Genomic DNA, 14,895 nt, shown 5'->3' with positions numbered 1-14,895 from the left:
TAACATCGACGCCACCTACCTACATTTATTAACCCTTAATCTGCCGGCCCCAACGTCGCCGCCACTATATTAAAGTTATTAACCCCTAAATCTGTCTAACCCTAACACCCCCTAACTTAAATATAATTTAAATAAGTCTAAATAAAATTCCTATCATTAACTAAATTATTCCTATTTAAAACTAAATACTTACCTATAAAATAAACCCTAAGCTAGCTACAATATAACTAATAGTTACATTGCAGTTAGCTTAGGTGTTATTTTTATTTCACAGGTAAGTTTGTATTTATTTTAACTAGGTAGACTAGTTAGTAAATAGTTATTAACTATTTAATAACTACCTAGTTAAAATAAATACAAATTTACCTGTCAAATAAAACCTAACCTGAGTGACACTAGGAGTAAGGCAACAGCCGAAACCGGTCAGCCTTTTTTCATCTGTTTGACTATCATATATGTATGTTCTTACCCAGGGGTTATGATACCCTTTATGTTCTAATAAAGTTTAATGTTTTATCCCTATACCTGGTGCTCCTGTTATATATTTTTTCTGAAGCTTAGCTTATCACTTGGCCAAACAGTGAGCACAGGATAAGGATACAGACTGCGGTTGGTGAGCTGGTGGCAAACTGCATCAGACTGTTTTTCTTCCAAGGAACTTATGTGGATGTTTTTTATGGCCCCAAAGTAAAACTGACAGGCAGAAAATAAGGATACCTGGAGTATATGGCTTAACTGTTCACATAAACACTGGATACAGCGTCCGAATCTGAGGAAGCATTTCACCAAGAGACTGAATAGTGGTGAGTCAATTCATTTATTCTATTTACGGATGTCTGGGAGTGAGTCCTTGTGATCAATATTGTGGGGATTGTTTGGGGAACACCGCCACACTTTTGTCTTTACAAAACAGCCCAATTCTTGCAGTGGCCCTATAAAGACTTATCTACAAGTTATCTTAACAACTAAGACTCTTTACACATTTTTTGAATAACAGTGCACACACCTCAATCCTTTCCCCTTTTTGTATGTTATGAGTGACACTAACACCTAACATTACAATAAATTTTATAAATTAAATTAACAAAATACAATTATCTAAATAACAAAAAAATAAACACTAAATTACACAAAATAAAAAAAGAAATTATCAAAAATAAAAACAAATTACTCCTAATCTAATAGCCCTATCAAAATAAAAAAGCCCATTTACGATTGGCTGATAGAATTCTATCAGCCAATAGGAATTAAGGGGGGGGAATCCTATTGGCTGTTGCAATCAGCCAATAGGATTGAGCTTTCATCCTATTGGCTGTTGCAATCAGCCAATAGGATTGAGCTTGCATTCTATTGGTTATTTCAATCAGCCAATAGAATGCAAGCTCAATCCTATTGGATGATTGGATCAGCCAATAGGATGAAAGCTTAATCCTATTGGCTGATTGCAACAGCCAATAGGATTTCCCCCCCTTAATTCCTATTGGCTGATAGAATTCTATCAGCCAATTGGAATGTACGGGACGCCATCTTGGATGACGTCAATTAAAGGGAAACTTCATTCTTCAACAACCATCGTAAGAAGAGGATGCTCCGCGCCGGATGTCTTGAAGATGGACCCGCTCCGCACCGGATGGATGAAGATAGAAGATGCCGTCTGGATGAAGACTTCTGCCCGCTTGGATGAAGACTTCTGCCGGCTTCAAGGAGGACTTCTGCCCGCTTGGATGAAGACTTCTGCCGGCTTCAATGAGGATTTCTGCCGCCTGGATGAGGATGGATGTCTGGTCTTCAAAAACTGTAAGTGGATCGTCAGGGGTTAGTGTAAGGTTTTTTTAAGGGTTTATTGGGTGGGTTTTATTTTTAGTCTAGGGTTTTGGGCAATGTAAAAGAGCTAAATGCCCTTTTAAGGGCAATGCCCATCCAAATGCCCTTTTCAGGGCAATGGGGAGCTTAGGTTTATTTAGATAGAGTTTTATTTGGGGGGGTTTGGTTGTGTGGGTGGTGGGTTTTACTGTTGGGGGTTGTTTGTATTTTTTTTTACAGGTAAAAGAGCTGATTTCTTTGGGGCAATGCCCTGCAAAAGGCCCTTTTAAGGGCCATTGGCAGTTTAGTGTAGGCTAGGGTTTTTTTTATTTTGGAGGGGCTTTTTTTGATAGGGCTATTAGATTAGGAGTAATTCGTTTTTATTTTTGATAATTTCTTTTTTTATTTTGTGTAATTTAGTGTTTATTTTTTTTGTAATTTAGATCATTGTATTTTGTTAATTTCATTTATTTAATTTTATTGTAATGTTAGGTGTTAGTGTAACTCAGGTTAGGTTTTATTTGACAGGTAAATTTGTATTTATTTTAACTAGATAGCTAGTAAATAGTTAATAACTATTTACTAACTAGTTTACCTAGTTAAAATAAATACAAACTTACCTGTGAAATAAAATTAACACCTAAGCTAACTACAATGTAACTAGTAGTTATATTGTAGCTAGCTTAGGGTTTATTTGACAGGTAAGTTACTTTGTATTTAATTTTAAAAAGGAATTATTTAGGTAATAATAGTAGGTTTTATTTAGTTTTTTTTTAAATTATATTTAAGTTAGGGTGTGTTAGGGTTAGGGTTACATTAGGGGTTAATAGGTTTATTATAGCGGCAGAGTGGGTGGATGGCAGACTAGGGGTTAATTATATTTAAATAGTGTTTTTTATGCGGGAGGGCAGCGGTTTAGGGGTTAATAAGTTTATTATAGTGGCGACAATGACGGGGAGCGGCGGAAAAGGGGCTAATACATGTTTTAAGTGGCGGCGATGTCCGGAGAGGCAGATTAGGGGTTAATAATTCTATTTTATTATTTTCAATGCGGGGGGGCCTCGGTTTAGGGGTTAATAGGTAGTTTATGGGTGTTAGTGTACTTTGTAGCACTTTAGTTTTATGTTACAGCTTTGTAACATAAAACTCATTACTACTGACTTTAGATGACGTTACAGATCTTGTCATTTTAGGCTCTACCGCTTACTTTTTGGCCTCCCAGCAAAAATCGTAATACCGGCGCTATGAAAGTCCCATTGAAAAAGGACTTTTTTAAAAGTGCGGTACAAAGTGACGGCCAAAAAGGTGTGCGGTACACCTATACCTACAAGACTTGTAATAGCAGCGTTAGGGAAAAAGCATCGTTATGGGTCTTAACAATGCTTTTTCACTCATAACGCCAAACTCGTAATCTGGCTGTGAGATAGATAAATAGCTGAGATGGATAAATATCTGAGATAGATATATTACATAGATAGATCTTTAGATGAATTGCTAATGTAATCCTTACTGTTAGTGCAATTCTCTGTGGTCTCTTGTATATATTGCATGTTTTGCACATAAGTGTTCTAACTTCCAGAAAATGTTATTCTGTCTTAGTAATTGTGTTTTATATTGTACCTTGTATCTCTTTATACTTATGTATTTGTTGTGATATTAAATGTATAACATGGAAGCTCATTCACCAAGAAAAATTCCTTGTGTGTACATGCACACTTGGCAGTAAAACTATTCTGATAGATAGACAGACAGACAGACAGACAGACAGACAGACAGACAGACAGACAGACAGATAGATAGATAGATAGATAGATAGATAGATAGATAGATAGATAGATAGATAGATAGATGATAGATAGAGATAGATTAGATACATTTGATAGATAGATTATAGATAGAAGATGATAGATTAGATAGATAGATAGATAGATAGATAGATAGATAGATAGAAATATAGATTAGATAAATTAGATAGATTATAGATAGATAGAAAATTAATGATAGACAGATGTTAGATTAGAATGATAGATAGATAAAACAAATACATAGATATGTATATACATAGGTAGGTAGATATGTGGTAAATAGATGATGAATAGATAGATAGATAGATAGATAGATAGATAGATAGATAGATAGATAGATATAATTATAATGGCTGTTACTCCATTTTAATCACATGGATTCCAGTACAATGATACTTTTTAAGTTAATTGTAATTGCTCAGACTTACTAGCTATCCATAGTCACAGTGCTCTGCTTGGTTAGGTAGGTCACACTACCTAATATGACATCATAAAGCCAGCATGGATATAAAAACTGCCACTCACACTAGTTACTCACCTTTTGCTATTGCTGACATATTTGTGCTATTTCTATGACAAATATAATCTGAACTAAAGCCCTAACTGCACACAACTGAAAACACTGATCTTAGATCAAGACTAAAACTTATATTGATAAGATAAATAGCTGAGATAGATAAATAGCTGAGATAGATAAATAGCTGAGATAGATAAATAGCTGAGATAGATAGATTACATCGATAGATCTTTAGATTAATTACCAATGCAATCCTTACTGTTAGTGCAATTCTCTATGGTCTCTTGTATATATTGCATGTTTTGCACATAAGTGTTCTAACTTCCAGAAAATGTTATTCTGTCTTAGTAACTGTGATTTATTTTGTACCTTGTATCTCTTTATACTTATGTATTTGTTGTGATATTAAATGTATAACATGGAAGCTCATTCACCAAGAAAAATTCATTGTGTGTACATGCACACTTGGCAGTAAAACTATTATGATAGATAGATAGATAGATGGATAGATAGATAGATAGATAGATAGATAGATAGATAGATAGATAGATAGATAGATAGATAGATAGATAATAGATTAGATTAGAAAGATAGATAGATTAGATTAATTATATAGATAGATTATATATAGAAAAAAGATGATAGATAGATTGATGATAGATTAAATAGATAGATAATAGATAGATAGATAGATAGATAGATAGATAGATAGATAGATAGATAGATAGATAGATAGATTAGATAGATTAGATAAATTAGATAGATAGATTATAGATAGATAGAAGATGATAGATAAATAGATGATAAATTAGATAGATAGATAGATAGATAGATAGATATAAATATAGATTAGAAAATTAGATATATTATAGATAGATAAAAAATGAATTATAGTCAGATGTTAGATTAGAATGATAGGTAGGTAGATATGTGGTAAATAGATGATGAATAGATAGATAGATAGATAGATAGGTATAATTATAATTACTCCATTTTAATCACATGGATTCCCGTACATTGATACTTTTTAAGTTAATTGTAATTGATCAGACTTACTAGCTATCCATAGTCACAGTGCTCTGCTTAGTTAGGTCAGTCAAACTACCCAATATGACATCATAAAGCCAGCATAGATATAAAAAATGCGCTTAAACTAATTACACAGATAGATAGATAGATAGATAGATAGATAGATAGATAGATAGATAGATAGATTAGATTAGAAAGATAGATTGATTGATTGATTGATTTATTGGTTGGTTGATTGATTGATTGATTGATTATATAGATATATTAGATAAAATGGATGGATGGATGATTAGATTGGAAAGATAGATAGATAGATAGATAGATAGATAGATAGATAGATAGATAGATAGATAGATAGATAAATAGATAGATTAGATACATTTGATAAATTAGATAGATAGATTAGAATAGATAGATAGCTAATACAATCCTTACTGTTAGTGCAATTCTCTATGGCAGCGGTTCCCAACCTTTTTTCTCTCCTGTACCCCTTGATTAGGCTTTTCATTAATGAGTACCCCCTCTCTTCATTACACCCAGCCATCCTTCAAAAAAGTTTTTTTTTTTTTTAAATTTAAACTATTTATTATCAGGGTATTGTCAGGTATTAATAAACTATTTATTATCAGGATAAACCTAGATAATAAATAGTTTATTAATACCTGACAATACCCTGATAATAAATAGTAGTAAGTAAGGTAAGCTATACCTGACTAGCATACGACTGTATGTGTATCAACATAATTAAAGCTCAGATCTCATTCTCAGCAGGAGCCCTGCTGTGTGGCTGGCGCCCCTGGCAGCTGCCTGGTTGCCTCTAAACACGGCCCTGGGGGGAGTCAAAGTGTAATGATCATAAAAATATTTATATTTGTGAGGCTACCCAGCCACTATTGACATTTTTAGTTGGAAGTGAAGCAATCTGAATCAAGCAAGACTGACTATAACTTTTTTGGGGATGCAGACCCGCCTCGTCTGTGTGAGTTGCAACCTCCATGGCTCTATCACACGTGTCCACGCAGCTATGCTGCTGCAGTGCCGCTTCTAACTGCGCACTCGCAGTCAAAATTTTGTGCATGGCACAGGGGTGGGTGGAGCAGGATCCAAAGCTGTCTGGTGAAACAGGGGCTCCCATCTGCCTATATCCCAGGCCAGGATTTCACTTGTCACTTTCCATCTGAGCGCTCCTTCCACAGTTCCACAGTTCCACAATGGTTATTAGTTGATGACCCATTGAGAGTGTCCCCCTGACACTCCCCCCGTATCTTCTGCCATTACCAACAATATTTTCGAGTACCCCTAACCGGTCCGCCCCGTATCACAGGTTGGGAACCGCTGCCTTAGAAGATAGTACGTCTTTCAAAGATCCTTTAGATAGGAAACTTTAATCTTTTTTAAGGAGGACTTGTTTACATACTGGTTATGTCCTTAGGCCAGCTATATCTATTGCTGACATAGCCGCTGCCTCTACTTTTTGTCTCTCTAATCTTGCTTAGCAATTGTCTTCTGTGGCCAGATTTGACTGACACCGTGATAGACCTGCATTATCTACTGGGAAAATGTTTTAGCTAACACTGTGCATACCTTTGCAATAAAGTTTGTTCTTAGTATGCTTGTCTGAATAAAAACTGCTATGTAAATGTTTTAGCTAAGACTGTGCTTGTTTGCATATAAAATTGCTATAAATGTTTGATTAAAAACTATACCAACAATAAGAAATACATTCTTTCAGAAAGACACTTAATATAAATGAAAGAAACCTCTCCTAATACACAAAGGAGTGTAATCGTTCATAAATATCCTATACAAAGGAGTGTAATCGTTCATATATATCCTATTGAACTCTTTCATATACATCTCCTATACATTAAGGAGAGTAACCTTACATATATATCCTATTCATAAAGGATGTTTATAAATCTTTTATAGGCTTATCCTGCAATATTCAAATTTATGTTTTAATAAAGTTCTTCTACAATATATAAGATTTATAACTATGTTTAGTGGAATTAAAATACTAATAAATGATGTTATATGATTTTCTGTACTGAAACTAAAATGGAGGATTGTTTAACCTTGTATTAGAAAATCCTAAAATGGATGCTCATTGCAATAATAACAAGTGCGTATAACAGATTTTCAAGGCCACGTTGTTGATGTACAAAACTGTTGATGCTAGAAAAAGTTAGACAAGTTTTGTTGATGTTATAATGATGCCAAACATACATATAAAAAGAAAACAAATGATAATGTCATCTAAATAAAAACACTATAAATACACCTTGTTGTAAACAAGAGACAGGTGACTCTGAGAGGATGTTATAGAGCATCTCAAAAGAAAGGATTTGTTGATGTTATAATGATGCCAAACATACATATAAAAAGAAAACAAATGATAATGTCATCTAAATAAAAACACTATAAATACACCTTGTTGTAAACAAGAGACAGGTGACTCTGAGAGGATGTTATAGAGCATCTCAAAAGAAAGGATTTGGTTGCTGAAAGTCATTTCGAGTGGTATGTAAACAATTGTTATTTGAAAGGAAGCTTAACTGATAGTCTTTTAACTCTGTGTGTATTTTGGATTTAAATGAATTCAATTTTTTTATTACTTTTGTAAGCTAATTTTTCTGCATAATAAAAATGTATTTTAAAACAACATTTCTCTCTTAATACCATTTCTTATTATATTGTACTCAGAAACTTTCCTTGTAAGAAATGAGACCTGTTTTACTGGTATAATATGTGTTTGGAAATCATATTTCAATATAACTTAAAATGTAAGACCTTATGAGTGAAAAAGGTGTGAACCACTGCACTTCAGACCCTTCATTTTCTACAGAAGGCAAATATTTTTTATTTGCGATGCAGTATTTGACATTATGAAGATAATACTAAAACTATTTTTTTTCTTTTGTGATTCAGATAGAGCATGCAATTTTAAGCAACTTTCTAATTTACTCCTATTATCAATTTTTATTCGTTCTCTAGCTATCTTTATTTGAAAAATAAGGCATCTAAGCTTTTTTTTGGTTCAGAACTCTTGATAGCACTTTTTTATTGGTGCATGATTTTATCCACCAATCAGGAACAACAACCCAGGTTGTTCACCAAAAATGGGCTTGCATCTAAACTTACATTCTTGCATTTCAAATGAGATACCAAGAGAATAAAGAAAATTTGATAATAGGAGTAAATTAGAAAGTTGCTTAAAATTTCATGCTCTATCTGAATCAGGAAAGAAAAATTTGGGTTCAGTGGCCCTTTAAATCTTGGACTGCTGATATTGTCTCTAAAATGAGATTATTAGCTCTTTCTTTTCTGAGAAAGAATCTTTTTGGTTCACAATTAGATTCAATTATTTCTTCCATTACTGGAGGTAAGTCAGTTTTTCTGCCTCAAGACTATGGATCTAAAGGGAAATTGAAAGCTCCTAATCATTTTTCATGCTTTTTGAAACAAAGATCAGAAGCCTTCCCCTCTACAAAAGCCCCTGGCTCTAATTGGAGACCTTCTTCCAATTGGAATAAATCAAAACAATTCAAGAAACCTAATTCTTTCCAGAAAACAGCACGAAGGTGCAGCCCCCAACCCAGTTCTTCTGGTAGGGGGCAGATTAAAACTTTTTCAAACAATTTGGTCAGAATCTGTCCAAAATCCCTGGATTCAGAATATTATCTCTCAGGGATATCGAATTGGTTTCAAAGTCAAACCCCCAAGGGAATGGTTTTACCCAACTCATAATCCAAAACATCAGTTTAAAGCTCAGGCTTTCCTAACATGTGTCTCACATCTAGAGCTTATGGGAGTAATTGTTCCAGTTCCTCTTCAGGTCTATTTATTGTACCAAAGAAAGAGTATTCCTTCAGACCAATATTGGATCTGAAAATTCTAAACAGATTTGTGAGAATTCCAAAGTTTAAAATAGAAACTATAAGGACTATTCTGCCTTTTATTCAGTTAGGTCATTATATATCCACAATTAGCTTACAGGGTGGTTATCTTCACATCCCTATTCATCCAGATCGTTTTCAATTTCTGAGATTCTCTTTTCTAGAAAAGCATTTTTAGTTTGTTGCTCTTCCGTTTGGCCTAGCAACAGCACCAATAATATCTTCAAAGGTTCTTGGTGCCCTTCTATCTGTAACCAGAGAGCAGGGTATTGCGGTGTTTCCTTATTTGGATGATATCTTGGTTCTAGCTCAATATTTTCATTTAGCAGAATCTCACACGACTCAACTAATGTTGTTTCTTCAAAATCATGGTTGTAGGATCAATTTTCTTGATTCCTCAGACAAAGGTCACTTATTTGAAAGACAGAAAAGACGAATAAAGTTAGTTTCAGCTTGTCTGAAACGTCAGTCTCTATCATACCCTTCAGCGGCTATGTGCATGGAGGTGCTAGGCCTAATGATTGCAGCATCGGACGTGATCCTTCCCTTTGCTTATTTTCATATGAGGCCCCTTCAACTTTGCATGTTGCGCCAATGGTGCAAGGATTATACTCGAATGTAACAACTAATATTCTTATATCCCAACACTCGTTTTTCTCTGATATGGTGGCTAAACCACCAATTTATTCAAGGGTCTTCCTTTGCTCGCCCTACCTGGTCTGTGATTACAACAGATGCAGGTCTTACTGATTGGGGAGCAGTATGGGGGCCTCAGACTGCACAGGGAATTTTGAATCTTCATGAAACAAAGATTCTGATCAACATCTTAGAACTCTGTGCTCTTTTCAAAGCTCTTCAAGTTTGGTCTCTAATGAAGAACGAACCTTACCTTAATTTTCAAACAGACAATATCACAACAGTGCCATATGTCAAACATCAAGGGGAAACTCGAAGTTCCCTAGCCATGAAAGAAGTATCCCGGATACTTTCTTGGGCAGAAACCAATTCCTGTCTCATCACTGCAATTCACATCCCAGGTGTGGACAACTGGGTGGCAGATTATCTCAGCCGTCAGTCACTACACCCGGGGGAATGGTCTCTCCATCAGGATGTATTCTTACAAATTGTTTGGATCTGGGGTCTTCCTCAAATAGATCTCATGGCCTCTTGTTTGAACAAGAAACTTCCCAAATACCTTGCAAGATCACAGGATCCTCAGGCAGTAATGACGGATGCTCTAGCAGTCCCTTGCTCATTCCAATATGATTATATATTTCCACCACTAGTTCTACTGCCCAGAGTGATTTAAAAAATCAAGATGGAACAATCATCTGTACTTCTGATAGCTCCTGCACGGCCTCTCAGAATTTGGTATGCAGATCTAGTTCGGATGTCCAGCTACCCACCATGGCATCTTCCTCTTAGACCAGACCTTCTGTCTCAAGGTCACTTCTTTCATCCAGACCTAAAATCTCTGAAGTTAATGGCGTGGAGATTGAACGCATTGTTTTCAGTCACAGAGGTTTTTCAGACTCTGTAATTAATACTATTATTAAAGTAAGAAAATCTGTTTCCAGGAAAATGTATTATAACGTTTGGGAAACTTATATTTCCTGGTGTTCCACTCATAATTTTTCTTGGTTTACATTTAGAATTCCTAGAATTCTTCAGTTTCTTCAAAATGGTTTAGATAAAGACTTATCTGCCAGTACCTTGAAAGACAGATATCTGCTCTTTCTGTAATGTTTCACCGAAAGATTGCTTATCTTCCAGACATTCATTGTTTTGTTCAGGCTTTGTTTAGAATAAAACTTGTTATTAAATCAATTTCTCCTCCATGGAGTCTCAATCTAGTTTTACAGATTTTACAGGCTCCCTTTGCTTATTTTCATATGAGGCCCCTTCAACTTTGCATGTTGCGCCAATGGTGCAAGGATTATACTCGAATGTAACAACTAATATTCTTATATCCCAACACTCGTTTTTCTCTGATATGGTGGCTAAACCACCAATTTATTCAAGGGTCTTCCTTTGCTCGCCCTACCTGGTCTGTGATTACAACAGATGCAGGTCTTACTGATTGGGGAGCAGTATGGGGGCCTCTGACTGCACAGGGAATTTTGAATCTTCATGAAACAAAGATTCTGATCAACATCTTAGAACTCTGTGCTCTTTTCAAAGCTCTTCAAGTTTGGCCTCTAATGAAGAACGAACCTTACCTTAATTTTCAAACAGACAATATCACAACAGTGCCATATGTCAAACATCAAGGGGAAACTCGAAGTTCCCTAGCCATGAAAGAAGTATCCCGGATACTTTCTTGGGCAGAAACCAATTCCTGTCTCATCACTGCAATTCACATCCCAGGTGTGGACAACTGGGTGGCAGATTATCTCAGCCGTCAGTCACTACACCCGGGGGAATGGTCTCTCCATCAGGATGTATTCTTACAAATTGTTTGGATCTGGGGTCTTCCTCAAATAGATCTCATGGCCTCTTGTTTGAACAAGAAACTTCCCAAATACCTTGCAAGATCACAGGATCCTCAGGCAGTAATGACGGATGCTCTAGCAGTCCCTTGCTCATTCCAATATGATTATATATTTCCACCACTAGTTCTACTGCCCAGAGTGATTTAAAAAATCAAGATGGAACAATCATCTGTACTTCTGATAGCTCCTGCGCGGCCTCTCAGAATTTGGTATGCAGATCTAGTTCGGATGTCCAGCTACCCACCATGGCATCTTCCTCTTAGACCAGACCTTCTGTCTCAAGGTCACTTCTTTCATCCAGACCTAAAATCTCTGAACTTAATGGCGTGGAGATTGAACGCATTGTTTTCAGTCACAGAGGTTTTTCAGACTCTGTAATTAATACTATTATTCAAGTAAGAAAATCTGTTTCCAGGAAAATGTATTATAACGTTTGGGAAACTTATATTTCCTGGTGTTCCACTCATAATTTTTCTTGGTTTACATTTAGAATTCCTAGAATTCTTCAGTTTCTTCAAAATGGTTTAGATAAAGACTTATCTGCCAGTACCTTGAAAGACAGATATCTGCTCTTTCTGTAATGTTTAACCGAAAGATTGCTTATCTTCCAGACATTCATTGTTTTGTTCAGGCTTTGTTTAGAATAAAACTTGTTATTAAATCAATTTCTCCTCCATGGAGTCTCAATCTAGTTTTACAGATTTTACAGGCTCCCTTTGCTTATTTTCATATGAGGCCCCTTCAACTTTGCATGTTGCGCCAATGGTGCAAGGATTATACTCGAATGTAACAACTAATATTCTTATATCCCAACACTCGTTTTTCTCTGATATGGTGGCTAAACCACCAATTTATTCAAGGGTCTTCCTTTGCTCGCCCTACCTGGTCTGTGATTACAACAGATGCAGGTCTTACTGATTGGGGAGCAGTATGGGGGCCTCTGACTGCACAGGGAATTTTGAATCTTCATGAAACAAAGATTCTGATCAATATCTTAGAACTCTGTGCTCTTTTCAAAGCTCTTCAAGTTTGGCCTCTAATGAAGAACGAACCTTACCTTCATTTTCAAACAGACAATATCACAACAGTGCCATATGTCAAACATCAAGGGGAAACTCGAAGTTCCCTAGCCATGAAAGAAGTATCCTGGATACTTTCTTGGGCAGAAACCAATTCCTGTCTCATCTCTGCAATTCACATCCCAGGTGTGGACAACTGGGTGGCAGATTATCTCAGCCGTCAGTCACTACACCCGGGGGAATGGTCTCTCCATCAGAATGTATTCTTACAAATTGTTTGGATCTGGGGTCTTCCTCAAATAGATCTCATGGCCTCTTGTTTGAACAAGAAACTTCCCAAATACCTTGCAAGATCACAGGATCATCAGGCAGTAATGACGGATGCTCTAGCAGTCCCTTGCTCATTCCAATATGATTATATATTTCCACCACTAGTTCTACTGCCCAGAGTGATTTAAAAAATCAAGATGGAACAATCATCTGTACTTCTGATAGCTCCTGCGCGGCCTCTCAGAATTTGGTATGCAGATCTAGTTCGGATGTCCAGCTACCCACCATGGCATCTTCCTCTTAGACCAGACCTTCTGTCTCAAGGTCCCTTCTTTCATCCAGACCTAAAATCTCTGAACTTAATGGCGTGGAGATTGAACGCATTGTTTTCAGTCACAGAGGTTTTTCAGACTCTGTAATTAATACTATTATTCAAGTAAGAAAATCTGTTTCCAGGAAAATGTATTATAACGTTTGGGAAACTTATATTTCCTGGTGTTCCACTCATAATTTTTCTTGGTTTACATTTAGAATTCCTAGAATTCTTCAGTTTCTTCAAAATGGTTTAGATAAAGACTTATCTGCCAGTACCTTGAAAGACAGATATCTGCTCTTTCTGTAATGTTTCACCGAAAGATTGCTTATCTTCCAGACATTCATTGTTTTGTTCAGGCTTTGTTTAGAATAAAACTTGTTATTAAATCAATTTCTCCTCCATGGAGTCTCAATCTAGTTTTACAGATTTTACAGGCTCTCTTTGCTTATTTTCATATGAGGCCCCTTCAACTTTGCATGTTGCGCCAATGGTGCAAGGATTATACTCGAATGTAACAACTAATATTCTTATATCCCAACACTCGTTTTTCTCTGATATGGTGGCTAAACCACCAATTTATTCAAGGGTCTTCCTTTGCTCGCCCTACCTGGTCTGTGATTACAACAGATGCAGGTCTTACTGATTGGGGAGCAGTATGGGGGCCTCTGACTGCACAGGGAATTTTGAATCTTCATGAAACAAAGATTCTGATCAATATCTTAGAACTCTGTGCTCTTTTCAAAGCTCTTCAAGTTTGGCCTCTAATGAAGAACGAACCTTACCTTCATTTTCAAACAGACAATATCACAACAGTGCCATATGTCAAACATCAAGGGGAAACTCGAAGTTCCCTAGCCATGAAAGAAGTATCCTGGATACTTTCTTGGGCAGAAACCAATTCCTGTCTCATCTCTGCAATTCACATCCCAGGTGTGGACAACTGGGTGGCAGATTATCTCAGCCGTCAGTCACTACACCCGGGGGAATGGTCTCTCCATCAGAATGTATTCTTACAAATTGTTTGGATCTGGGGTCTTCCTCAAATAGATCTCATGGCCTCTTGTTTGAACAAGAAACTTCCCAAATACCTTGCAAGATCACAGGATCCTCAGGCAGTAATGACGGATGCTCTAGCAGTCCCTTGCTCATTCCAATATGATTATATATTTCCACCACTAGTTCTACTGCCCAGAGTGATTTAAAAAATCAAGATGGAACAATCATCTGTACTTCTGATAGCTCCTGCGCGGCCTCTCAGAATTTGGTATGCAGATCTAGTTCGGATGTCCAGCTACCCACCATGGCATCTTCCTCTTCGACCAGACCTTCTGTCTCAAGGTCCCTTCTTTCATCCAGACCTAAAATCTCTGAACTTAATGGCGTGGAGATTGAACGCATTGTTTTCAGTCACAGAGGTTTTTCAGACTCTGTAATTAATACTATTATTCAAGTAAGAAAATCTGTTTCCAGGAAAATGTATTATAACGTTTGGGAAACTTATATTTCCTGGTGTTCCACTCATAATTTTTCTTGGTTTACATTTAGAATTCCTAGAATTCTTCAGTTTCTTCAAAATGGTTTAGATAAAGACTTATCTGCCAGTACCTTGAAAGACAGATATCTGCTCTTTCTGTAATGTTTCACCGAAAGATTGCTTATCTTCCAGACATTCATTGTTTTGTTCAGGCTTTGTTTAGAATAAAACTTGTTATTAAATCAATTTCTCCTCCATGGAGTCTCAATCTAGT

This window comes from Bombina bombina, chromosome 10, assembly GCF_027579735.1.
Source record: "Bombina bombina isolate aBomBom1 chromosome 10, aBomBom1.pri, whole genome shotgun sequence".
Taxonomy (NCBI): domain Eukaryota; kingdom Metazoa; phylum Chordata; class Amphibia; order Anura; family Bombinatoridae; genus Bombina; species Bombina bombina.
Note: the sequence above shows the minus strand (reverse complement) of the source record.